A 27992-nucleotide genomic window follows, 5' to 3' on the forward strand; every position below is an offset into this window, starting at 1 on the left:
CTTATTTTCGCCGTAGTCTGCGTAAAGATTTACGTAGACTACAGCGAGCAAATAAGGAAGGGGAATGGCGGCTCCCTATGGGGGCCGCCATTATCCGTACACACTTTTTTTTTTTTTTTAAAGTCACCCTTTTTTTTTTAAAGTCACGAATGTCCCTCTCGGCGGCGGGTCCCGGCGGTGGTCCGGTGGCGTTTCAGCAGGGGCGGTGGCGGCGGCCGGTCTTATGACCGGCTGCCACCGCCTCCATTGCAAAATAAAAAAGGAAAGTAAAAAAACACACACACACACGTGATAGGCTACGTAACGATTTACGTAGCCTATCGCTGCTAGATTTCCAAAGTCAGCCATGATAGGCTACGTAAATCATCACGTAGCCTATCACGGGTGACTTTGAAAAAAAAAAAGCGCGTACGCAAATGCGTTCCTTAGTTTGGCATGTCAAGTCTACGTAAAGATTTACGTAGACTACGGCGAAAATAAGGGCAATGCAAATAGCGTTCCCTTATTTTCGCCGTAGTCTACGTAAACCTTTACGTAGACTAGACATGCCAAACTAAGGAACGCAAATGGCGGCACCCCATGGGCGCCGCCATTTGCATACGCGCTTTTTTTTTTTCAAAGTCACCCGTGATAGGCTATGTGATGATTTACATAGCCTATCATGGCTGACTTTGGAAATCTAGCCGTGATAGGCTACGTAAATTGTTACGTAGCCTATCACGGGTGTTTTTTTTTTTTTTTACCTTCCTTTTTTTTTTCACGGCCGGGTAGACGGGGCGCTCCTCCCCAGCCTGAATTTCGGCGGCGAGGGATGGGGCGCCTCACCCCCAGCCTGAATTTTGGCCGGGCGAGGCAGGGCGCCTCCCCCCCCTCGCCTGAATTTCGGGGGGAGAACCGAAACGCCTTCCCTCCACCACGAAGCAAGCTGCGGGACCAGGTCCATCCCTACCTAATCTAGGCTGCTGCCCTCAGTTGGAGTGGAAGATGCTGTCTTATCACCAATGGTGAACTAAGATTCAACAATCAGTCTGGTCAGCATTTGTAGAAGGGATGGAGGGAGGCATAATCTTTTTCTTTTCCTCAGGCAGCAAAATATGTGATGGCCAGGCCACCACACTTTCCTTGTGGTACGGCCACCTTGCTCAGCTTGGGCCTCAGATATGAGCAGGAAGGAGGGTAAGGCACCCGTTGTTCTCCATCACCTCTCTCTATGAGATCTCTTCTCCCCTCACTTATCTCTCTCTCTCTGTGAGTGTGTGTGTGCACACATGCGCGTGCATGCATGGTAGGGCTGATCCTTCTGGCCTGGGGCCTGGGTGGCTTATGAACAACCAGCTACAGGCTAAAAAGGAACACCTCCCTCCTGGTTACAAACCACAACAAAGCCAGGCTTCCTGGCAGTACAGGAAGACTCTCAGTTGCCACAGCAACAGAACCATCTCCCCACCTGTCATCTTGCTCGCCATCCCATGTTCTCATTCTAGCCTCATTTGGCTCTCCTGCCAAGGCAGACAGAGTTAGGGTGGCCACTTATGAAACACCCCAAAAGAGAACACTGGTGTTCATAAAAGTGTGCATATGCTAGTGAATGTGTATAAATGCAAATGTAGAAATAAGTATGACAGTATAAATAGAAATACAGCACATCTTACCATAGTGTGGGAGACTAACCAGATGAACACAGTGCCTGCCTGTTCAGTCTGCTTCCAGGTGCTAAGTTGTGGTAGGTGACAGTTCTTATGGTTCTTAAACCAGAATTAAACAGAACTTTCTTTCAAATAGAGGATGCCTTCAAATTAGGGCTGTGCATGGACCCTCTGATTTGCATCGGATGCCACTTTGGATCATCTGAAGCGACCCTGGTCTGCCTCGGACTAATTTGGACCCCCTCCGATCCCACTCAGATCCAAAGTGAGATTCAGATATCCAGATCACACGGTTTCAGCATTTTCCCATTGACTTGCATGGGAAAACACAAATGGTCATAACTTTTCCAGTTTTTAGGATACAGGCATGAAAATGGGGAACCTCCATCCCACTGGAGAGGAGGTCACCTGCAAAATTTCAGACACTTTTAGCCCAGGGGTTTTTGTGCTAGGTGGAGTTGAAATCTGAGGTTTTCCAAAGAAACTCTCCAAGCAAAGTAACTTCTCCCTGATTCCGCACACATGCGTTACACCTTGGCCTCTCCCAACCCCCCTCCAGGGCATTGCACCCCCCAAAAGACCAGGCAGTTTGGCCCACTGGCTTGTGTGCTAGGCGCTGGTGAAATTTAAGATTTTCCAGGAAAACTCCCAAAGCCAAGAGCCGTAATTTCTCCCTGTTTCCACAGATGTGTGTGAATCCTCGGCCTCTCCCAGCACCCCTCCAGGGCATTGCACCCCCCAAAGCCTAGGCAGCTTGTGTGCTAGGCGCAGGTGAAATTTGAGTTTTTCCAGGAAAACTCCCAAAGCAAAGAGATGTAACATCTCCCTGTTTCCATGGAGATGTGTGACACCTGGGCCCCTCCCAGCCCCCCTGGAGGGCATCGCACCCACCCATCACAGGGAGTTTTCCTGGAAAACCTCAAATTTCACCAGCACCTAGCACACAAGCCAGAGTTCAGGCACTGTAGCCCACTGACTTTTGTGCAAGGTGCTGTTGAATTTGGGGGTTTTCCAGAGAAACTCAGAAAGCAAAGAGCTGTAACTTCTCCCTGTTTCCACAGCTGTCCAGGGCCATCCGCAGCCGGACATCCGGCCACGAACGGGCTGCTGCGGATGCAAATGGCGACCACCGTAGCAGCCACCATTTGTGTCCAGCCAGGCTGCCATGATAGGCTACATAAGTATTTACATAGCCTATCACAGCAGGGCAAAAAAACACAACAGCGTATGCAAATGGCGGCGGCTACAGCAGCCGCCATTTGCATTCCCTATTTTTCACCGTTTTAGCCTATGTAAATATTTACGTAGGCTATTACGGTGAAAAAAAGGGGAATGCAAATAGCGTAGTGGGCGCTATTTGCATTCCTTTTTTTCCCGCTGTAATAGCTTACGTAAATATTTATGTAGGCTAAAACGGCGAATAAAAAAGGAACGCAAATAGCGCCCACTACGCTATTTGTGTTCCCCCTTTTTTTTGCCGTAATAGCCTACGTAAATATTTATGTAGACTAAAATGGTGAAAAATAGGGAACGCAAATGGCGGCCGCTGTAGCCGCTGCCATTTGCGTACGCCTTTTTTTTGTTTTTGCTTGGCTTGCCGTGATAGGCTACGTAAATACTTACGTAGCCTATCATGGCAAAGACCAGCTTGCAAATGGCGGCAGCCGGTCAAAAGACCAGCTGCCGCCGCCAGAGCCACCGCCGTCCGGAACATCCACTCCAGGTAAGGAGGTTATTGGAATAAAAAGGTAATAATATAAATACTATGTGTCTCATGCTTTTTCCACACTGCCTTGAAATTTGGACGTTATACTGTTGGGGGAACTACAGCCTAGCTTGTACACACACAGAGACATACAAGAGCTAAAGAAAAGTAGAACTTCCTAAGCAAATGATGGGTGTCTTTAATTTATTTTTTTATATTTCATGTTCTTTTATAGGAGGCAGGATAACTTCAAGAAATGCAGGGTGAAAGCACAGGCTATTAGATAACACCCAAATCAAACCCTATTTTTATTTTTAAAAAAGAAGCCCTTTTTAATTTCTGTTTTCGGAGGATCAACACAGAGAAGGTTCACTTCAGCACGGGGAGGGGACAAACACTACACACATAGGGTGCTATAATAGGCTTTTCTTTAAGTATTTAGAAAGAAAGAAAAAAACTAAATGCTTGAATATGAGTTAAGGGTGGGGGGAACCTGCCCAGAGGTCAATGTTTGTTTTTAAAAATCGAAAAAAGATGGAGTTTGTCAAAATCTAAAAGAGACAAAGTTGCCTGACAAAAACAACAAGAAAATAGAACTGAGAAAACAAAAGTAGGGGTTGACATTACACAACAAACGCAGCCTTTTCCAGAGTCCAAAATCGAGTTAAACAAACACGGGAATGGCAAGGGAGGGGGAGCCTGGCAGCAACTTGCAAGGAAAAGCTGTTTTAGTTTGAAAAAAAATATGGAAAGGAGAGATGAATCTAATCAAATACAAATAACAAACAAGCTGGAGGTACAAAGATATAGGAGAAAGCGAGGTGCGGCAAAAGACACCGTCCCAACAGACGATCAACGAGCGAGGGAAGGGAATGCTCCCAGTACACCCAAGCTTTTTCCTTTTATTTAATTTCTGAGGGAAGTCTAATGGCGATCAAAATTGAATAAACTGAAGGAACAACTCCTAGGAATGCACATGCACACGCACACACATGCACAAACGATCATCTACCCACTCCAGCCATCTCTCCCAAAGACACAGCTAGTGCAATGACTGAGTGCAAGCCTTTTGCCGAAGTATGTATGTATATATATATATATATATATATATATATATACCCCCTTCCTCCACCACTCTCTCTGATTGGAGACTGCTAGCGTCACTTCTGCCCGAGGGTTCCTATTCTCCAAAGCACACTCCTTCCTCCTCCTGAGCTCACCTCCCTGCCTCCCCGCACCTTCCCGCCTCCGCTTGCCTTCCCCCTCCCTCCTTCTCCTCCTCCGCCTCCTCCTCTTCCTCCTCCGCCTCCTCCTCCTCATGCCCCTCCACATGAGCATTGAGAAGGTGATACATTTTGGAGACAGCCTGTCTGGACTGCTCAGGCATTCGGTAGAGCTCCGAATATACAAGGCAGAGGCGGCACTTGGTGGTGGGGGGGTGCTTGGCTCGGGGGCGCCTCAGTACTGCTCTGAACCACCTTATATCACGAGGCTTTTGCCCTGAAACAGCCTGCTTCACCTCGTTATTCGGGCTTCATAATGAGGCGATGCACAGCCCTACTTCAAACAGATGGTGCCCCTCTAGCAGCCCTTCAAAAGGAGGAATGTCCTCTTTAGAAAAGGACACACTGCTACCCCAAGATACTGTTGATCAAGGAGGCATCAGTGTGCAATATGTGCCCTCCTGGGTCATGAGGGTCACCTTTTGTATAATCATACCAACCAGTTTACGTTGGACCCTGATACTGTCTCAAATGCCAATGCCTTGGTCTAGTGAGGTAGTACACTGGCTGGGAGTAAGCCCCATTGAGCTCAATAGGCCTTATTTCTGAGTAGGCATGCATGGAATTGTAATGAACTTCTGCTTAGGACTAGGAAAATGTATGTACATGTAATAAATTATTGTGTATCAAGCAGCCCCTATTCAAGGGGTTCTTTAAGGCACATGGGCTCTCTGAATAAAAGCATTTTAAGTAGAATTTTATAAAGTTATAAATTGCATACTAAATACAAAATGCATGTACCTAAGTGTTTAAGAGAGCAATCCTATGGCCACTAGAAATGTCTAGAGGGCCATAGGATTTTTTGGTTTACTGGCTCTGAGCTTGTAGACAGCACTCTGAGCTCGGAGCCAGGAAACCACGCTCCCCGCCCCTCCCCCTTCTAGCCTGCATGGGGAGAACCATGGCAGTTGCCTCTCTATGCTTGTAAAATAGCGTGTGGAGAGGGCAAAAGGGGGGCATTCCCAGAGGCGGGGAGGGGAGGAGACCATGGAAGCCCATTTACACTGCTTCCTATGGGGTCTCCAGGCCCGTTCCTGCCCCCTCTCCAAAGCTGTGGCTAGACACGCAAAATCGGGTGTCTAACCAAGAATGCAGGGTGGGTGGTGGAGTGCGGAGGAGAGGATCTCCTCTGTGCTCAGCCCAACCTGAATTGGATTGGTGTCAGCCTCCAAGTTTGGAGGCTGCTGTCTATCTTGATAGGATTGTACCCTAAGTTTATTTTTATTTTTTTAAGTATCATGTTGAAGTCAGAATGACAACATGGCTTCCTTCCATGTTGAATGGGGTAGCCACTAACACATCATCAAAAAAGTAGGGATGTCGGAGAATTTCTCCACGAATCTCTGGGAGGCCGAATGCCAACACATTCGGCCCCCCGAAATTGGTGGGGAAATTCTCTGATACCCCCTGCCCCCACCGGGATGGGACTTACCTCGTGCGAATGTCCCTCTCGGTGGGAGGTCCCGGCAATGGTTCGGCGGAGGTTCGGTGGCGGCGGTGGCGGCGGTGGCGGTGGTGGTGGCAGCCGGTCTTCCGACCGGCTGCCGCCACTGCCATTTCCCAGTAAAGTAAAAAAAAAAGAAAAAAGTGATAGGCTATGTAAAGATTTACATAGCCAATCACGGCTAGATTTTCAAAGTCAGCCGTGATAGGCTACGTAAATCTTTACGAAGCCTATCACGGCTGACTTTGGGGAAAAAAAGCGCATACGCAAATGGCGGCGCCCATGGGCGCCGCCATTTGCATTCTTATTTGGGCAAGGGTAGTCTACGTAAAGATTTACGTAGACTACAGCGAAAATAAGGGCAACGCAAATAGCGTTGCCCTTATTTTCGCCGTAGTCTACGTAAATATTTACGTAGACTACCCGTTAGGGATGTACAAAAGGGACTTAACTTGTCCCGCAGCTTGCTTCGTGGGGGGGGGGAGGTGCTTTGCTTCTCCCCCCGAAGTTCAGGCAAGGGGGGGAGGTGCCCCGCCTCACCTGGCCGAAATTCAGGCCGGGGGGGGAGGCGCCCGGCCTCGCTCGGCCGAAATTCAGGCCGGGGAGAAGCGCCCCGTCTCCCTGGCTGCGAAAGAAAGGTGGAAAAAAAAAACCCGTGATAGGCTACGTAACGATTTATGTAGCCTATCACAGCTAGATTTCCAAAGTCAACCATGATAGGCTACGTTAATCGTCACGTAGCCTATCATGGGTTACTTTGGGGAAAAAAAAAAGCGCGTACGCAAATGGCGGCGGCCCATGGGCGCCGCCATTTGCATTCCTTATTTTGGCACGTCTAGTCTACGTAAAGATTTACGTAGACTATGGCGAAAATAAGGGAACGCTATTTGCGTTGCCCTTATTTTCGCCGTAATCTACGTAAATCTTTACGTAGACTAGACGTGCCAAAATAAGGAATGCAAATGGCGGCTCCCTATGGGGGCCGCCATTTGCATACATGCTTTTTTTTCCCCCAAAGTCACCCGTGATAGGCTACGTGATGATTTACGTAGCCTATCATGGCTGACTTTGGAAATCTAGCCGTGATAGGCTACGTTAATCGTTGCGTAGCCTATCACGGGGTGGTTTTTTGTTTGTTTTTTTGCGGCCGGGTCAATGGGGCGCTTCTACCCGGCCTGAATTTCGCTGGCGAGGGATGGGGCCTATCACGTTATGTAGCCTATCACGGGTTGTTTTGTTTTGTTTTTACTGCACTCGTAATGGCGGCTGCCGCCCCCATCCCTGACGAAGACCCGATGAACCGCCACCAGGACCCGCCGCCGGGAGGGACATTCGTGAAAGGTAAGTCCCATCCCGGGGGGGGTGGTGGCAGAGAATTTCACCACCAATTTTGGGGGGCCGAATACGTTGGCACTCGGCCCCCCGAAGTTTCGGGGAGAAATTCTCCCCCATCCCTATGCCCTCCTAAGTCTGTTCAAAGAATAGACAGATAGGGTTTTTTGAACTGGTCATTCTGCATTTGCATTGATTTCCCCCTTTCTAAGGGGCTGCAAAATTCTTAAGAAATGTGGAAAGTTTGAAGGTGAAGGTTGTTACTTTTTTTTCCATTTTTGTTAATCAACACATTGGTTTGTCTTTACTTTTGACTCCCCCACTCCCACTTTCATCAACCAGGATCTGGGGAGGGGAGGAGACTGGTGGGAAGAGAAAAAAAAAACTGAATGAAACTCTGTTAGTTACCATGGCAACAAATGACTTGCTGTTGACATTACTGGCTTCAGCCTTGAAGTTTCCTTGTGTGCTTATAGAGATATAGCTGCAAAGTTTCAAGTGTGACAATCCTACCCATCACACACACACACACACACACACACACTCATGAAATAACAAATGAGTAGTTAGCTGTCTATATACATCTTAGATTTTATCTCCTAATTTCACTTTTCCCCAAGTAAGATAAAATTCAAAGTCCTGATGAAGAAAATCAAACCTAGAAAGGCAAGATCTACACCTTGTGTCTTATCATTATGATCCCATCATGAGAATGCTATATCCCTCTTCTGCATTTATACCTCGCAGGACACACAATGATATTTGTTGCGGTATATTGGACAAAGTGGAATAAAAAGCAGGAAATAACACTACAAAAGCAGTATACTGAATGTGTAATATGTCGCAACAGTTATCAGTGCACTTCAATACCAATATAAAGGAGTAGTGTTGTTGTTGTTCAGTCGTTAAGTCGTCTCCGACTCTCCGTGACCTCATGGACCATAGCACGCCAGGCCTTCCTGTCCTCTGCTCTCTCCCAGAGTGTGCTCAAGTTCATATTCATTGCATTGGTGATGTTATCTAGCCATCTCATTCTCTGCCGTCCCCTTCTCCCTTTGCCTTCAATTTTTCTCAGCTTCAGGGTCTTTTCCAGGGAGTTTTCTCTTTGCATTAGGTGGCCAAAATATTTGAGCTTCAGCTTCAGTCTCTGTCCTTCCAATGAGCACTCAGGGTTGATTTCCTTTAGGATGGACTGATCTGACCTCCTTGCAGTCCAGGGGACTCGTAAGAGTCTTCTCCAGCACCACAGTTCGAAAGCATCGATTCTTCAGCGCTCAGCCTTCTGTATAGTCCAGCTCTCACAGCCATGCGTTACTACTGGGAAAACTGTAGCTTTGATTATACGAACCTTGTTCAGCAAGGTGATGTCTCTGCTTCTTACTCTGCTGTCAAGGTTTGCCATAGCTTTCCTCCCAAGGAGCAAGAGTCCTTTAATTTCATGGCTACAGTCACCATCTGCGGTGATCTTGTAGCCCAAGAAAATAAAATCTGTCACTACTCCATTTCTTCCCCTTCTATATGCCAGGAAGTGATGGGGCCAGATACCATGATCTTAGTTTTTTTAATGTTGCGTTTCAAACCAGCTTTTGCACTCTCCATTGTCACCCTCAACAAGAGGCTCTTTAGATCCTCTTTGCTTTCTGCCATTAGGGTGGTATTGTCTGTGTATCGGAGGTTGTTGATAATTCTCCCAGCAATTTTAATTCTGACCTGTGATTCATCCAGCCCGGTGTTTCTCATTATGTACTCTGCATATAAGTTAAATAAGCAGGGTGACAATATACAGCCTTGTCGTAGTCCTTTCCCAATTTTGAACCACTCGGTTGTTCCATGTCTGGTTCTTACTGTTGCCTCTTGACCCTTGTACAGGTTTCTCAGGAGACAGGTAAGGTGGTCTGGTACTCCCACCTCTTTCAGAATTTGCCATAGTTTGTTGTGATCCACACAATCAAAGGCTTTAGCATAGTCAATGAAGCAGAAAGAGACGTTTTTCTGGAACTCTCTTGCTTTCTCCATGATCCAGCAAATGTTGGCGATTTGATCTCTAGTTCCTCTGCTTCTTCGAAATCCAGCTTGTACTTCCGGTAGTTCTCGGTTCACATACTGCCGAAGCCTAGCTTGTAGGATTTTGAGCATCACCTTGCTGGCATGTGAAATGAGCGCAATTGTATGGTAGTTTGAACACTCTTTGGCATTGCCCTTCTTTGGGATTGGAATGTAAACTGACCTTTTCCAGTCTTGTGGCCACTGTTGGGTGTTCCAAATGTGTTGGCATATTGAGTGCAGCGCTTTAACAGCATCATCTTTTAGGATCTTAAATAGCTCAACTGGAATACTGTCATCTCCGCTAGCTTTGTTGTTAGCAATGCTTCCTAAGGCCCACTTGACTTCACTCTCTAGGATGTCCGGCTCAAGTTCAGTGACTGCACTATCATGGCTATCAGGGACATTAAGATCTTTCCTGTATAGTTCTTCTGTGTATTCTTTCCACCTCTTCTTAGTCTCATCTGCTTCTGTTAGGTCCCTGCCTTTTTTGTCCTTCATGTCCGTCTTTGCACAAAATGTTCCCTTGATATCTCTGATTTTCTTGAAGAGATCTCTTGTCTTTCCCATTCTATTGTTTTCCTCGATTTCTTTGCATTGTTCATTTAAGAAGGCCTTCTTGTATCTCCTTGCTATTCTCTGGAAATCTGCATTCAGTTGGATATATCTTCCCCTTTCTTCCTTGCTTTTCGCTTCCCTTCCTTCCTCAGCTACTTGTAAGGCCTCATCAGACAGCCACTTTGCTTTCTTGCATTTCTTTTTCTTTGGGATGGATTGAGTTGCTGCCTCCTGAACAATGTTACGGACCTCCGTCCATATTTCCTCAGGCACTCTGTCTATCAGGTCTAATCCCTTAAATCTATTCCTCACCTCCACTGTATATTCATAAGGGATATGATTTAGGTCATACCTGAATGCAGTAGTGTACATGTAGCCAAACGTCCTTGTTGTTGTTCTACTATTCGAAAACTGAAGTTCCATGGTGAGTAAACCCCACAGAACACAATGGGTTTTCCTTTTAAGGAAACATGCATGACTCTAGCCACTATAATTTACTCCTTTCTGTAGAACTAAGAAGAGCCATCCTGGATCAGACCATGGGTCCATCTAGTCCAGCATTCTGTTCACATAGCGGCAACCAGCTGTCGACCAGGAACCAACAAGCAGGACACAAGTGGAACAGCACCCTCCCACCCATGAACTCAAGTAGTTCTCCCAGCTCCTATCAATGCAGGCAGATATTCCCTGCTCTTATCCTAAACATCTCATACAGAGATCAAACTACCATCTTTCCCAGTTGAATGTCTGCCTCTGTTTCCTAAAGGCAACTGAGGTGTCCCTCCCTTTTATCTGTCCCCTTGACTCAAGGCGCATACAGCATCATTGCTCTCACCACTGTACTTTACTCTCTTCAAGGAGTCCTCCCAGTGCTCATTAAGTTCTCTTTGGTGGGCTGTTTGGAGGGCTGGGTGTGTGTGAATTTACTGGGAAATCAGCGTGTGAGGAGGGTGCTCCTTACATCCTGGTTTCCCAACAGAATTGGAAAGTCCTCCCCATTACCCAATCTTTCCCAGCAGATTCAGCTGCCTCCTCACCTCCCATCAACCCACTGAAATGTGTCATCTCTCATCTCACTTTTCTCCTTCTCAGCCACTAATAATATGAGGCAAAAGGGACTTTTCCCCCCACCTCTCAACATTCCAAATCAGCTGCGGTACGAAGGAGGAAGGGAGAGCAAGAGTGAGAGTGTACTACTGAGGTTTGATGCCCAGGTTTATGGTTAGTCCCACCAACCATCATTAGGGAGTGGATGGGGGGACTTATTTTAAAGACTAAATGAAATCGACTTGGTTATTCACCACCTCCAGTACAAGAAGAATAGGAAGCCATCATTGTTTCAGGGGAAAAAGCCCTCTAGTCTTTTCAGGAAGTGTGATTATAAAATGGTCACCAACATTTCCCCCACACAAATAAATGTGTCTATTTGAATATGCACACCTTTGGGCTGGGTAAGCATGATCTATGCAATATTGGAGACATAATGCCTCTAACATTGCATTGATCAAGCTTTCCCAGCCTGAATGTGCACATATTTAAATATGCACATTTTTAATTATCTTCCTTGTTTGTAAAGAAAAAAAAAAGATGGGCACTCACGGACGGGTCCGGGTGAGTGCGGACAGCATCTGGGAGGGTATGAGCAGGGGCAAGTGAGACCAGGGGTTCGGCAGGCATGGTCTAGGGGTGTGGGCAAGGGGGAGCCTGACAGACTCCCGGACCCAGTCAGGCATCCACACTATCCCTAGTTAGGACAACCCCCCTGCACTTACCATTTTACATGGCAGAATGCTTTTGAATGTTTGTTTTAAACTGATGAGGCTTAACAAAAGACACACTAGAGTGTCTCCTTTAATACTTCATAAATCCACAATAACCAGCTTTCTGAATAAAATGAATGGGTTCCCAATAATATAATGGCTTCAGATCTCTACCTCAATGAGATTATAATACCAAAGGAAGATTCCAGTCCCTCTATAGAAAACAGGGAAGTCAACTTTCAGAAGTATTGTTTTCTCTTGTGAGAAAGAATCCCATATGTTGCTCAAACTTGGTGCTGAATACACAAGAGTGGCAGTTAGGGCAAAAAGGTCATTTGTTCTGCACTTGACAACATCATAATGTTAAGTGAGTAAGGGTGCAATCCTATGCATGTTTAGACAGGGAAAAGGCCTACACCTCCCAGCATGCCCCAGCCTACTGGCTGGGGCATGCTGGGAGTTGTAGGCCTTTTCTCTGTCTAAACATGCATAGGATTGCACCCCAAATAAACCCTCAGACACACAACACAAGTATAACATAAACATGAGAGTTGATCCATGGCTTTTGAATGTATTTTTTTAAAGAATACTGAGACTTTTAATTCTGAATTACCAATTATACATATATATATATATATATATATATATATATATATATATATTTAATCCATCTCTCACCCAAGATCCCAGTATATAAACTCTGCCACCCAGAAATTATCTTCTTATGTATTCTCTTTATGTTAGATATTTATTTATTTATTTCTATGCCACCCTGTAGCTGAAGTTCTCTGGGTGGTGTTAGGTTTAGTAGAGTTCCCCTAAAGACATTTTTTGATACAATGTCACCACAACTCAAGTCTTTCCTTATGCTTTCAGATTAAGATGAATGCATATTGTTAAAAGATGGTATTTCCAGTATGGCTATGCTACCTATCTCCCAATATAATTTTGGAAAGATATATCAGTCTTCTAAATTTAGTTATCCTTCATGTAATTTTGATTAAGAAAGGCAACAAATGGGATCCCAAAGGATACAAAATCCTTCCCCAACCTTGTGCCCTCCAGATGTTTGGACTCCAGCTCCCATCAGCCTCTATCAGCATGGTCAGTGGTCAGAAATGTTGGAAATTGTAGTCCAAAACATCCAGAGGGCATTGGGTTGGGAAGGCTTGGATAAAAGAAGGAAGGAGGGAATGGCCAGGAAAAGGTGGGGGTAAAGCTAGCTGGAAAGGAAAGTTGTCCCTTGCTGTTGACCCATTCATAGTTATTTTATTGACTCTTTCCATTCATATTCCCACCATTTCAGTGAAAATTTTGCTACCAGTTCAATTATAGACATTGGCTTTAGTGCAATTATGAACATTTCTTTAAGTAGAAGAGGAACATTTCCCATTTAAGATCTTGTTCTTATAATGAACTGCCACCCAGCAACAATGCAGAAACCTTGATTTGGAGGGTGAAAAGCAAACCCCATAGTACGATATTACTTCACTACTTATCACCACCATAATTAGTTTTATATTGGTTATGCTAGCGTTTCTTTCAGGTTTTGATATCAAGGTGTAGTGAAGCATGCTATAAACTATTAAGGCACAGAAAGTAGAAAGAAACAGAGAAATGAAGATTGGAGGGTCATACATTAGGTTGGAAACTCACATAAAGGACCTTCCTTCAGCATTATCACTCCAGACATACCCACATGCTCACTCTTTGTTGGATGGTTTGGGGGTAGTTCTTTTCATACAGACTTTTTAAGATCCTGCAAAGCTCCCCCAAGCATGCTGATACCTCCCTCTTGTTTGTCAGTGGCCCCATTTTGTCTACAATCCTATTGACATGCGCCAGCTGAATTCTCTATTAGAGGGTCTAATCATAATTGTACGGGGTGCCACCTTGTCAGAGTCTTGAATATATAAGGACAGTTACAATCCAAATGAAATGAAATGATTTCATCAAAATAGGGCAGAAGTAATGTAAAAGCAATCCTTCTTTCCTTCCCCTTCTTTCCTTCTCAGTTCCTTTACCAGTCTTTGCTTGGAGGAAATTTACACCATAAACAAAACATCAGGACAATTCTAATTAAATGCATGCAGGGTAATTAAGAGAGCAATCACATGTGCACATTTCCACAGATTATAATGGCAATAATGTCTGGGCCAGGTATTTCCTATTAATAATTGAGTCAATGTAGAGTAAATAATCATTCAAAGTTACTAATTTGCTCAGTGAGCTTAAGCACTTCCCTCTATCATGAAATGTTTACAAGTGTCTGGGGCATCTGTTGATTAATTTAAACTAGACAACTGAAATCTGTCTGAAAATGCCAGAGTGCATTCAAAGATCTGTGAAGTGAATGGGAATTCTTATCACTGAGAAATATAATTTAGGGAGCAATCTTATGGCCGGATTGGCCGCTAGATAGCATTTAGACAGCCATAGGATTTTTCAATTTGTGGGGACCAAGCTCAGAGCCAGCACTCTGAACTGGGTTCCCAGAAATCCAACTCCCCTCCCCTGCCACCTCGAGGTGCGGTTTGTTCCTGGCTCTGCACTTGGAAGAGCAACATGGAGTGGCCCAAAAAGGGGGTGTTCCTGGGGTAGGGGACTGCAGAAGCAGTGGTACAATGCTTCCTATGTACCATCTGGCCTCCCTCCCCACCACTCTGAGGTGCCCCAGTTAGACAGCCAAAATTGCCCACAATTTCTAGCCACAAATGCAAGGATGCCAGAGCACAGAGGAGAAGATCCCCTCCACGCTCCACCCGCCCTGCATTGGATAGTTGGTCATCTCTGAGTTAGGAGGCAGCCCACTGTCACCGCAGGATTGAACCCTTAGTTATATATAGAAACACAAATGACAAGTTTAAACTTTTATTTCTTTTCTTCAGTACACAATACAAAGCAGTGAGACTGTACTAACATCCGTCATAGCTTGACAGTAGGGCTGAGTGAGAATTTCATTTCGGAGCATTTTTGAAAAGAATTTACCAAAATTCATGCTGTTCATATTCGGGAAAGAAAGCACTTGAGATTTTTAAAAATTCAAGTGCACGAGGAAGTGTAAATGGCGGATTCAACCATCCCCTTAGAGACCAGTTATAACCTGCAAATCTGGAGCAGGTTAGGATGGGGTGGAAGTGGCTCAGGGTTGGTGGCTTGGCATGTCCACACATGGAGGCTCCCAGCACACCCATGAAAGCTCTGCAAGTGGAGATCTATCCCTGGCAGCGTTTCCACCCAGGGTGGACCTTGAAATGAGGCACTCTGTGGGTGGGACAGCTAGGGATGCTGGAGAAATCGAGATGGATTAAAATGAGCTCAGATTTCTAAGAATCTGACCTGCAGAACCTACTGCAGAGTGCCCCTTTCAGGCCATGTGGAGTCTGTGCATTTTCAGATGATTTTTTTTTTACTTTCCTGAAATTTATGCATATAAATCCATAGACAAAATACATAAGTTTCTGCTGAGGAAAAGCTGGATGGAATGGGGGACAATACACTAAATATTACGTACTGAGGTACATTCTGTAAATACTTATGTAAATACTTACGCAAATACAGTATTTCCATATTTTTCCGCAGGACTAAAAATAATATCCGCATCCTTCTGTGGGCAGTCGACGGAATGAAAGGCACCTGACAATCTGTGAAACACAGATGGAGCAGATTTTGCACTGCCCGTACATCCCTGGGGACAGCCTTTCTCAATACTATAAAAATAAAATAGCCCAGTAAAATACCAGCTCCTCCAAATTCCTTGGCTGTATTGTAAAAGAAAGAATTGTCTAGTTCACCTCAACATAGTGCGTTTTGGCAAAATCTGGTGGCAATTGTATACCACTCTTTCCCACCAAATAGAAATGAATAGTCTTCAATGCAATATACCTTTTCTGGTAGCATTTACTCTCTGCAGGGCTTGTTATCCTTCCTCAGCTCTTTGGTCTGATCAGGCCAGATATTCCCATTGGAACTTTTTTTTTTCTTTTTTTAACATACACAGAAATGTACTTTGCATGGTTCACATGCCAGATGCAGCAATTTACAGCAAGAGACGGGATGGAGGAGATATTTCCCCTGGAGGTGTTTGCAGTGTTTGACGAAACCAGCACAATATGCTTCAGAGATGAAAGACCAGACAGTTTTCTGTATTTTGAAGGATAGCTCTTGCTTCAGGAATTAATCACAGCGGGGAGGAAAGTCCTCCATAGATTTCAAATGGTAATCTCAAACTCCTGTGCTAAAAATAATTTCCAAGCCACTTCTAAAACTACAGTCACAGGACATGATTCAGTCCCATTGTGGGCCCAACCTCCAAAGGTGGGTTTCCCGACACCCACACAGAGCTCCCATTTCCTGTAATGATCCATAACACTGCCTGTTGATATGCACAGGAACGAGAGTTATGTATCTGTATATGGCACCGGGAGGATGGTAATACTTGATTTGGGGAAGGGCTATAGCTCAGTGGTAGAGAGCATGCCATGCGTGTCCCAGGTTCAATTTCTGGCATTTCTAGGTAGGGCTAGGAGAGCTCCTGTTTGAAAACCTGGAGAGATACTCTCAGTCTCAGTGTAGAGTAGTCAATGAGCAAGCAAAGCCTGCATGGGTTGGTCGGTACTTGGGAAGGTGGTCTTTCAGGAACCAGCTATTTGAAAGACTGCCTTCCCCAGTACTGACCAGTCTTCAGTTTAAGATTGGCCAAGAAGGCTTTACTTGTGGTGCCCTTAAGGAATGTGGTCTGTGGGACTACCACATGTGGCAAGCCATGTGTGGATTAAATTCAGTGTGGAATAGATATATGAGGGATTGCTGGTGCAACGTCTGGCTATTGTTCATAAAGATTTATTGTGTGTGTGTCTGTGAGTCTGGGTATGTGTGTGTACACAAACACATACCACCCTTCAGCAAAACTTGTGTGGTAGTTTACAAAAACAACAACAACACAGAGATCAAATGCGTATTTTAAAAGTCATGAAGTTGTTTTGAACTTCCGTTACCATTAGACCCACCCAGCATAGTTAATGTAGAGAAAATCTGGGGGTTGTAGATAGGGGTGTATGGATTCCCCACTGTCTGTTCCGGTGGGGAATCCATGGGGGGGGAGGCAATCTGTTCCTCCCCCCCCCCCGGAATCCTCCAGAGCGGCTCTGCTCTGCGAGGATTCCAGTGGGGAGAGGGGGGAGAAACTGGCTTGGGGGCCACTCACCTTCCCTCCTGCCAGCCAGAGCAATTCTCCTCCTTCCTGTCCCTGCCAATTGCCATGTCTTTAAAAAAAAAAAAAAAAAGGTGATCGGCAGGATGTGCCCATAGACTTAGATGCAAATCGAATCATGAATCCTGCGTCTAAGTCTATCTGTCCATAGGCTTATATGCAAGATTCACAGCTCTATTTTGCGTATAAGTCTATGGGCACATCCTGCCGATCGCCATTTAAAAAAAAAAAGAGAGAGAGAGAGATGGCAATTGGCAGGGACAGGGAGGAGGCCAACGGCTCTGGCTTGCAAGAAGCAGCTGACTAGTGCCGTTCCACCTCCAGTCCTCCTGGAGCGGAGGTAAGTGGCCTTGATCCACTGCAGATTCCAAAGAATCCAGCCTCATTTGAATCTGCAGTGGATTTCTCTGACATCCCTAGTTGTAGATCAAAACATCTGGAGGGCACTAGATTGGGGAAAGCATACATTTAGGGATGTCAGAGAATTCTGCCACAGATTCCAGTGAGGCCAGATTCTTTAGAATCTTTAGATTCTTTAGAATCTGCCCCCCCAGAATCCATGGTTGAATGGCCTCCCGCCCCCTGCCACCCTGTGGAATCCCCCCGGGACAGAACTTACCTGGGGTGGATGCGGCAGTGGCGGTGGTGGCGGCTCTGGTGGTGGCGGCTCCGACTGGTCTCCCAGCCGGCCGCAGCCAGGCTGCTGCGGCCGCCATTTGCATCCTTGCAAGCAGCCATGATAGCCTACATAAGTATTTACGTAGCCTATCACGGCATAGAGAAGGGATGCAAATGGCAGCCGCTACGCCATTTGAGCCCCTGCTCTTTGCCATGATAGGCTACGTAAGTATTTACGTAGCCTATCACAGTAAAGGCAGCCACGCAAATGGCATCGTGGCTGCCATTTGTGTGGCTGCCTTTACCGTGATAGGCTACGTAAATACTTACGTAGCCTATCACGGCTGCTTGCAAGGACGCAAATGGCGGCCACTACGACGGCTGCCATTTGTGGCCGCAGCAGCCCGGCCGTGGCCGGAACTCCGGCTGCGGCCAGCTCTGGCTGATGGCTCCATGGAGCCACTGTGGAGCAGAGCTGGCCACAGAGGATTCCGGGGGGAGGGACTGAGCACCTCCTCCCCACCATGGATGCCCCAGCGCAGAGCCAGGTGAGTATTTCGTACATCCCTGCATACATTTTTATTTCTTTATTATTACATTTATACCCACCCTTTCCCACCCTCTTGTGCCTTACATGGCTCTCCTCCTCTCCATTTTATCCTCACAGCAACCCTTTGAGGTAGGTTAGGCTGAGAGTCAGTGACTGGCTCAAAGTCACCCAGTGAGCTTCATGGCCGAGTGGGGACTAGAAGCTGGATCTTCCCACTCCCAAACTTAGTCCAACACTCTAAGCACTATGCTGCACTGGCTTTTAAAAACGGTGCATACAAAAATGTATATATTTAAGGAACTGCACATGAAAAAACATGAATTTCATGCGGAGTAAAAAAAGACAAATTTGCAATCAAATTTGCAATCAACAGGATGGAACAAATTTAGGGGTGGAAAAACGAGAACCTGAGGAAAACTGAACTTGGCAGCTTCACCCATTCCTATCCCAGTCCCCCAGCAATGGCAGCCAAGAATGGGAACAAAGGCAGGGAATTGCAGAACATTGCAAAGTCAGTCAGGAGTGGGAGACAAGGGGGAACTACAGAGAAAACTGGCAAAGAAAATCTTCAGGTGGGCCCATCTATCATCCATCCTTCCCCCTGATGACCTCCTTCTGTGTACAACTTTCCCGGGAGTCCCGAATATTCCTGATTTTCATCAGCATCTAGTTAGCAACGTTATTTGCCACACACAGGCCTCTCTTACCCATTCTCCTTCTCATCCAAGCTGCCAAAAGGCTCCATCAACAATGCTCATGGCACCAAAACAAATGGTACTTGTGCTGCTGTGGTGGTCTGAGAATTGGGAAATAGGGAAATAAAGGGTGGACGGCCCATCAGCTTCCTTACAGCTCCTATGTATAGCCATCTGTCACCTTCCTTCTGGCTCTATTAGGAAGTCATGTAAAACAAGGGGAGAAACCACCAATGTGTGGGGGGTGGGGGGTGGAGAAACACAGTGTTGAATACCAGTTATTATTTCAGTGATTTTTATGCTAGGTTTACTAGGCAAACTTTGATTGTCTCGGCACTAAGCTGCTGTTCTTAAAACTTTTATGCAAATTGCCTGTTGAGGTAGGCATGACAGATGGTGCTTCCACCTGCTCCCTCTTCCCTGAGTAATGTTAACAACATTACAGAGCTCCATAAAACCACTTAAACTAACAGATCGCCGGGACTGGTTGTTCAGCATTCATGGGACAAGAGTAATGGCAAAGACCTGGGGTGCAGACATTCCAAAACTCATTTTAAATGTGCCATGACATAAAAAGAACGCGCTCTGCATTTAAAAAGAAACCCAGCTAACTTCATGAGAATATCAGTTCAGGAGGAAAATGCCTCTCCTTTGCCATTCTTCATCAGGCCAATCTATCCTAAAGAGATTTACATGAAAGTAAGAACTTCAATTTAGTCCAATGAGAATGACTTTTGCCAAGTGTATGTATGTGCAGCTTCAATGTTCTGTAAAAAGGTAAAGGTGTCCCCAACCAGTCGTGTCTGATTCTAGGGTGCGGTGCTCATCCCCGTTTCTAAGCCGAAGAGCCAGCGCTGTCCAAAGACGCTTCCGTGGTCATGTGGCCAGCATGACTGAACACCGAGGTGATGGAACGCTGTTACCTTTCCCGCCGAGGCGGTGCCCATTTATCTACTTGCAATTTCTTGCTTTCGAACTGCTAGGTTGGCAGAAGCTGGGACTGAAGACGGGAGCTCACTCCGTCACCCAGCACTCGGGTCTCGACTGCTGACCTGCCGACCTTCCGGTCTGCAGTTCAGCGTCTTAACCACTAAGCCACCATGGCCCCTAATGTTCTGTAGATATCAATAATACATTGCAGTATAATTTTCCATGCAACAGATAAAAAGGAGAGACCCTGTTTAAAAAGGATGCTCAAATGTATTTGCCTTCATGCTTTTAGGGCCAATATGCACAGCAGATTCTAATCAACAACAGAGACAAGGAAACAACAAGACTATTCCCAAGCAGCCATGTCATGGAAATGGTGCCAGAGTTTCCACCATGCAGGTCTCATGCAGGAGTCCAGGTCTGTGGGCATGCAGTAAACTAGGGATATTGGATAAATCTGCAACAGAACCAAATGAATTTGGATTTTCATGACTCCGACTGGTGGATTCCACAGTGGACCAGCTTTTTCCCCTGTCTGGCAGATTCTGTGTACTTGTGGACCGGTTTTCTAACTTGCCCGAATTTTGTGCAAATTTTGTTGTAGAAAATATGCAAAATTTAAAAAGTCCTGGCCCCAAATGCTCATTTCCGCCATAGGCTAAAGCATGACATGTGCATTTGGGGGAATTTGAGCAAATTTGCCTGTGCAAATTTGCCAAATGTGCATCTGCACAACGAAAGGTGCCTGACAATCTGTGAAACACAGACTGAGCAGATTCTATGCAGTCTGTTATTCCCACCCCCTTCACACACACTGGAATGCAATATAACACGTGATGTAGTTGGTGCATACATAAATATATTCGTACGTAAGCTCTACATTCAATCCTTCTCCACCACTAGGGGAGGGCAGATTTGGCAGTGTGCATATGCAGGTATTTGCATGACTTCCATGTGACATATCACAAAATATGCTCCATGGGATGTATGTGTCTGGCTACCTACTTAAACATACAGAATGTTGTTGTTGCTGCTGCTGCTGCTGCTGTTTGAATCTAAGCATATGAATTGGCCCAAAGTGATCCTTGTTTTGTAGGCTGTTGTGTTGGTGAAGGGTGTTAGGTGGCTCTTCTTAAATCGAAATCTCCAGTATTGTGGATTGTGTGTGGGGGGGAATCTATGGGTTCTAACATTTTGGGATACATGCTCTGTTGAAAAGGAAATGGAGACAGGCCTGGCGATAGCCCAAAAGAAGTTGTCTTCCTGTCTAGATTGAAAGCAAATGAGGTTGAAAGGCACAGAAATCCATCTAGAAATGTATAATCTTCTTGACACTCTTTTGAGTGCACTCAAAATTCCTCTGATGTTGCGCTGAGGCTCAAATGTATCTCACTCAGCAGAAACTCAGTAGCAGTTTAAAGGCATGCAGAACTCCCCTCCAGGTTTTTTCACTGATGTTACTTAAACTCCACTGATGGGGGGGGGGTGTCTGCTGCAGAGGCCCCCAGTACACCCATGGAAAGCTCCTCAGGTACAGTTCTATTGCCAGCAGTGTTTCTGTCAGTGGTAGGCCCCAAAACATGATATTCCAAGGGCAGGTTAGATGCAGCCTTTGCTCAACTGGATCCAAAGTCCCTTCATCCATATGGGATCCAGGACTGGGCCCATTAGCTATACCAGCTCATAGCTGGTTTAGTTATTATTATTATGTATTCTTTATTACCCTTCTATATTTCCCCATAGCCGAAGCTGTCGGGGCAGTTTACAGAAGCTAAAACATTAAAACACAATTAAAAACCCTTTGCATAAAAGCACACAAAGAATAGACACGAACATCACATAACTAAAAACAACTTTGAACTGTCAGTCATAACTCAGGACACATCCAGGACTGATTAATACTCATCATGTGCTGCCAAATGCCTGGGAAAAGAGGTAGGTCTTAGCCTAGTGCCAAAAAAGATAACAATGTTGGTCCCAGGTGGACCTCATCGGGGAGCTCGTTCCACAGATGGGGGGCCACCACTGAGAGAATGAACCACTATGGCAGGGTGAAACCAAGCAACAAAGATATGCTGGGTCTGTTTTTGGATGAACCCACCCCATAATAGACTGGAGCACTGGGCAGAAAGCAACAGAATGACATTTAATAAGGATAAATGCCAAGTTCTGCACCTAGGAAAAGGAAACCAAATGCACAGTTACAAGATGGGGGATATGTGGCTCAACAACACTACAAGCGAGAAGGATCTTGGAATTGTTGTCAATCACAAGCTGAATGTGAGCCAACAATGTGATGTGGCTGCAAAAAAGGCCAATGCTCTTTTGGGCTGCATTAATTGAAGCAAAGCTTCCAAATCCTGCAAATTACTAGTTCCCCTCTACTCAGCACTGGTTAGGCCTCATCTGGAGTACTGTGTCCAGTTCTGGGCACCGCACTTGAAGGATGCAGACAAGCTGGAGAGGGTTCAGAGGAGGGCAACAAAGATGATCAGGGGACTGGAAACAAAGCCCTATGAAGAGAGACTGAAAGAACTGGGCATGTTTAGCCTTGAGAAGAGAAGACTGAGGGGAGATATGACAGCGCTCTTCAAGTACTTGAAAGGTTGTCACAGAGAGGAAGGCCAAGATCTCTTCTCCATCATCCCAGACTGTAGGACAGGGAGTAAAGGACTCAAGTTACAGGAAGCCAGAGTCTGGCTGAACATCAGGAAAAACTTTCTGACTAACCAATTACCTAGGGAGGTAGTGGGCTCTCCCACACTGGAGGCATTCAAGAGGAGGCTGGACAGCCATCTGTCAGTAATGCTCTGACTTGGATTCCTGCACTGAGCAGGGGGTTGGACTCGATGACCTTGCATGCCCCTTCCAGCCCTACTATTCTATGATTCTAATCACTTCCGCTGGCTGGCATGAGCCAGCGGGGTTTTGGAAGTGGCAGATTTATCTTTTGCCTCAGAAGTTCACTTTTAGGTTAAATTGAAGTGATGCTGGCATATACAGGTTCTGAGATCCGAAGCTCAAGAACCCTCATTATATCTCCATGAACCTGTGACCACCCATACTTGCCTTGTTCTCTTAGCGCTCATTAAAAACAGGGAAGATAAGGGACGATAGCTAAGGGGGGGGGGGGTTGTGTGTGTTTTCATCTTTTAAAGCAGCTTCAGCAATCCTTCTTTGATTGCTGTTTACCAGCTCTGGCAGTACTGTACCTCTATTCACCAGTTAACATTCACAATTTTGCTGAACCCTAAGAAAATAAGTAATCTGAAATTCTCCTTATGTGCAATAGGAATGTAATCCATGGTGAGATCCTTCAATAAATCAGTATGGGTTTTAGGGGGTCTTTTTGAATGCATCTGTCAGAAAGCTTTTGATTTTTTTTTAAAAAGATATGGTCCTACTCAAGTGCAAAATAGCATAACATCAGCTATTTGCCCAGGTATACATGATACTGATATAAAATATGGCAACAATAAAGAGCAAAGAGATTGATGGGCATTTCTGTGTATAAAAGGAGGAAAAACAGCTCTTCAGCAAGTTTGAAAACACAGAGTTGATTGCTATGCATCCTGGCATTTTTGTTTCATTACAATTTGCAACATGCTTTTTCCATTCTGATGGAAGCAGATGAATCGATATTTGGTGGAGCTCTGTCAGGGTAAGAAGTGTGCCATGAACTGTATTTGAAGCTGCAATTTGAATTTTTGAAGCCATAAAAATGGAACGAGAAAACTACACCGACACGTATAGATGATATAAACACACTGAGACATGAGTTTCAGGTAATACTGTCAGAGATTTACATCCAGATCTTAGACACTTTACTCAAAAATAAATCCCAGTAATTTCCAGCAGAATCAGAATGTAACTTCCACATCATGGTTGCAATTTAAAGATCCCACATACAGTCAGGGCCAGAAATATTGGAACAAGGATAACTGTTTTGGCAGTTGGCCTCTGCACACCACCACATTGAAGTTGAAAGGAAACACACCCAGATGGGAGCGAAGTCAGGACTTTCAGCTGTACTTCAAGGGGTTTGACAAAAGTGGGGCACTAACCATTCAGGAAGGACAGCCAGTGGCATGCACACCTCCCCATCGTTGGTGGCTTATAAGTAATGGAACGAATGGCTGACAAGCAGCTGCACGGCCAGGTGTGGCCTGTTTCCAGGGTACCCCATGACCAATCAAGCAGATAAAAGGCCTGGAGATGGTTCTGAGTGTTACATCTGCATTTGGTAGCTGTTCACTAGAACTCCCAACATGAGGTCCAAAGAGGTGTCCATGCGAGTGAAGGAGGCCATCATTAGGCTGAGGAAACAAAATAAACCCAACAGAGAGATAGCAAAAACAGTGGGAGTGGCCAACATAACAGTTTGGAACATCCTGAAAAAGAAGGAATTAACTGTCAAGCTCAGCAACAGCAAAAGGCCTGGAAGACCACGGAAGACAACTAAAGTGGATGACTGCAGAATTCTGCTCATGGTGAAGAGGAACCTTTTTGCAACCTCTAGCCAGGTCAAGAACACTCTTGCGGAGGTAGGCATGTCATTGTCAATATCTACAGTCAAGAGACGGCTTTATGAATGTAAATATAGAGGCTTCACAACAAGGTGCAAACCAATGCTCAAGAACAGACAGGCCAGATTAGCCTTTGCCAGCAAACACCTAAGAAAGCCTGCCCAGTTCTGGAATAAGATTCTTTGAACTGATGAAACCAAGATGAACTTGTACCAGAATGATGGGAAGAGAAAAGTATAGAGAAGGAAAGGAACAGCTCATGATCCAAAGCATACCACATCATCTGTCAAATATCGTGGAGGCAGTGTTGTGGCATAGGCATGTATGGCTGCCTATGGAACTGGGTCACTTGTGTTTATTGATGACCTGACTGCTGATAAATGCAGCAGGATGATATCTGAAGTGTATAGGGCTATACTTTCTGCTCAGATTCAGCCGAATGTTGCCAAACTGATAGGACATCGCTTCATATTGTAGATGGATAATGACCCAAAACATACAGCAAAAGCTACCCAAGAGTTTCTGAAGGCAAATAAGTGGGCTGTTCTTCAATGGCCAAGTCAGTCACCTGATCTCAACCCAATAGAGCATGAGTTTCACTTACTGAAGACAAGACTGAAGGCAGAAAGACCCACAAACAAGCAGCAGCTGAAGGCAGGCAGCTGCAGTAAAGGCCTGGCAAAGCATCTCGAGGGAGGAAACTCAGCATTGGGTCATGTCCATGGGTTCCAGACTTCAGGCTGTCATTGACTGCAAAGGATTTTCATCCAGGTATTTAGGGATGGCGGAGAATTTCTCCCCGAAACTTCGGGGGGCCGAGCGCCAACGTGTTCGGCCCCCCGAACAAGTTTCGGGGAGAAATCCTCCCCGCCCCCCGCACCCCCCCGGGATGGGACTTACCTTCGCCGAATGTCCCTCCCAGCGGCGGGTCCGGCCGGCGGTTCGGCGGGTGTTCATGTGGGGCAGGAGCGGCAGCCGGTCTTTTGACCGGCTGCCGCCGCCGCCATTCCAAGAAAAGAAAAAAAAAACATGCCCCCATGATAGGCTACGTGATGATTAACTAGTCATGGCTAGATTTGCAAAGTCAGCCGTGATAGGCTACGTCAATCGTCACGTAGCCTATCACGGTTGACTTTAAAAAAAAAAAAAAGTACGTACGGATAATGGCGGCCCCCATAGGGAGCCGCCATTCCCATTCCTTATTTGGTCGCTGTAGTCTACGTAAAGATTTATGTAGACTACAGCGACCAAATAAGGAACGCAAATGGCGGCTCCCTATGGGGGCCGCCATTAGCGTACGCGCCTTTTTTTTTTTAAAGTCACCCGTGATAGGCTACGTGATGATTAACATAGCCTATCATGGCTGACTTTGCAGATCTAGCCGTGATAGGCTACGTTAATCGTCACGTAGCCTATCACGGGGGCGTGTTTTTTTTTAAAAAAAAAACTTTCGAGTTCGCGGCCGGGCGAGGTGGGAAGCCTCCTCCCTGGCCTGAATTTCGGCCGGGCGAGGCGGGAAGCCTCCCCCCCGGCCTGAATTTCGGCCGGGGCGAGGCGGGAAGCCTCCCCCCCAGCCTGAACTTCACGGGGGGAGCAGCAAAGCGCCTCCCCCCCACCGCGAACAAGCTTCAACGAAAGGTCAGTGACTTTCGTCCACCCCTACAGGTATTAAAGGCGACCCTTAAGTCTGAAATGATGTTGGTTTGTTCCATTACATATGAGCCCCCAACGATGGGTGTGTGTGTATGCCACTGGCTGTCCTTCCTGAATGGTTAGTGCCCCACTTTTATCAAACCCCTTGAATTACAGCTGACAGTCCTGACTTGGCTCCCATCTGGGTGTGTTTCCTTTCAACTTCAATGTGGTGGTGTACAGAGGCCAACTGCCAAAACAGTTATCCTTGTTCCAATATTTCTGGCCCTGACTGTATGTGAGTCATAATGAACAAAGGAACATGTGGTCAGAGATGTGCTGGAAGCTTGCACCAAAGCTGTTCCCACTGCCAATGAGGCAAGCCACTGTCTGGTCTCCAAAAACAGTTTCTCTAGCTGTCAGACATCTGCAGAAATAACATCAAAGACATATCTCCTCTATGAATGCATATTGTTACTTTGGGTCACAACCAATGTGAGTGTAGTCATGAAATTAAAAGACGCTTGCTCCTTGGGAGGAAAGCTGTGGCAAACCTAGACAGCAGAGTAAGAAGCAGAGACATCACCTTGTCAGCAAAGGTCCGTATAATCAAAGCTATGGTTTTCCCAGTAGCAACGTATGGCTGTGAGAGCTGGACTATAAGGAAGGCTGAGCGCCGAAGAATTGATGCCTTTGAACTGTGGTGCTGGAGAAGACTCTTACGAGTCCCTTGGACTGCAAGGAGGTCAAATCAGTCCATCCTAAAGGAAATCAACCCTGAGTGCTCATTGGAAGGACAGAGACTGAAGCTGAAGCTGAAATATTTTGGCCACCTAATGCGAAGAGAAAACTCCCTGGAAAAGTCACTGATGCTGGGAAAGACTGAAGGCAAAAGGAGAAGGGGACGGCAGAGGATGAGATGGCTAGATAGCCCCACCGATGCAATGAATATGAACTTGAGCACACTCCAGGAGAGAGCGGAGGACAGGATGGCCTGGCGTGCTCTGGTCCATGGGGTCATGAAGAGTCAGACATGACTTAACGACTGAACAACAACAACAACAATGTATTTTGGATCAGGGGGTGCCGGTAAGATGATAAAATGAAGTTTCAATCATTTCCTGTTCAGGATGAAATTGAAATGAATTTTCGTATGTGTAAAAGAGGTAGCATTTCAGCAAAAATACCCAGTGTATCTTCATATGGATAAATGTTACTGCTGAGATACAGTAGCACCATTCCTTGACCAGATTTCACCCTTATCTTTTGTTTTGCAGTTTCTGGCAATGATTGGATGAGCTGCCCACATGTCACAGAGGGGCATGAAAAGCAGAACAGACTCTGACTGTATCTGGCTGAACTGCTCAGATCCTACAGAGGGGCTGGGCAGGCAGAAAGCCTAAGGGCTTCTCCACACCAGGCTTTTTATCCAACAACTTAACAGGACTTTTGCTTCTAGATTCTTTGCAGGATTAAGATTGTCTCCTTACACAGGCTGCCATGTGCTTTTTTCCCCCAAGAAACTTCCGTTGTCTGCAAAGTCTACATGTTTCATTATACAGCTACTAGATGGCACTGTGTGTAGCAGAACTGCACAATTACACAGCCATTAACGTTTATTACTGCACTATCCCCAATCCCTCTAAAACTGGGATAAAGGTCAGAAAATGTGGGAGATGCCCTGGAGGTTGAAGATGTCATGTAAAGGACCCACAAATTTCCATGAGTGACCAATCACAAGCATGCAATAAAAGCTTTGTGTAGAAATGCCTTAAGAAAGGAGACACTAATGCTGCAATCCTATGCTCGCTAACTTTGAGAGGAAGTCCCATTGGACTCAATAGGATATCCATCTGAAGAAACATGCATAGTGTTGTACTGTAAAGGACTTAGGAAAGGATTGGGCAGGGCCCAAGCAGACAGCAGGTTTATCTAAGTGGAGGAGAAGAGATTAGGAAAGGAGGTTTGGAACACAGAATACTGGTGCAATGAAGGCAACAGGAGAGGCTATGGCCTAAGAAGAGAAAATAAACAAATAGAGAGAATATGCAGAGATGG

The sequence above is a fragment of the Heloderma suspectum genome, chromosome 2 (genome assembly GCF_057233095.1).
Source record: "Heloderma suspectum isolate Gila_16-S chromosome 2, 16-S_ref, whole genome shotgun sequence".
NCBI lineage: Eukaryota > Metazoa > Chordata > Lepidosauria > Squamata > Helodermatidae > Heloderma > Heloderma suspectum.